Source organism: Frankliniella occidentalis, unplaced genomic scaffold (genome assembly GCF_000697945.3).
Source record: "Frankliniella occidentalis isolate FOCC.00 unplaced genomic scaffold, Focc_3.1 Scaffold232, whole genome shotgun sequence".
NCBI lineage: Eukaryota > Metazoa > Arthropoda > Insecta > Thysanoptera > Thripidae > Frankliniella > Frankliniella occidentalis.
Genome location: NW_026267358.1, coordinates 81,924 through 82,503, shown reverse-complemented (window position 1 = coordinate 82,503; position 580 = coordinate 81,924).

The following is a 580-nucleotide window of genomic DNA, read 5'->3' as shown; positions in this document are numbered from 1 at the left end:
GGGGGGCGGCTACGCCACGCCACGGCACCGCAGCTCCCCGGAGCACTTCACCGCAGCGCTCCGCTCCCTTCAGAGCTGTACGGTGGCTGCGTGGGCTAGCGCACGTACTGCGGGGCGCCTCGTTCGGGGTTCAAACCCGGGTGGTTCCAAGTCCGTTTTTCCTGCGCGAGAAGAGGAGAGGGGTAGGAGGAGGGGTATAACATATGTACGGAGAGGATAACAAAAACTAAGACTTACCTGTTATCATCTCTTCGCTCTCGCTGATGATCTTCATACGCGGTATAACTTATAGAAGTCCGACGTTGGCCTCGGGGGCCGCGCACCACTTCCTTGACGCCTACCTCCACAGTTAGGTTACCCCCTCCATCGTACCGGTTCAAACAAGTGTCACCCACCCCCTCCGCCGTACAAGTTCAAACCGGGGTTAGCCCCTCTGACGTAACGGCCTTCCGGGGTTACCCCCTCCATCGTATCACTTCAAAAATTAGGCTAGGTTAGGTTACACCCCTCCGACGTACCCGTTCAAAGAATTAGGTTCAAGGTTACACCCCTCCGACGTACCCGTTCAAAAAGTTAGGTT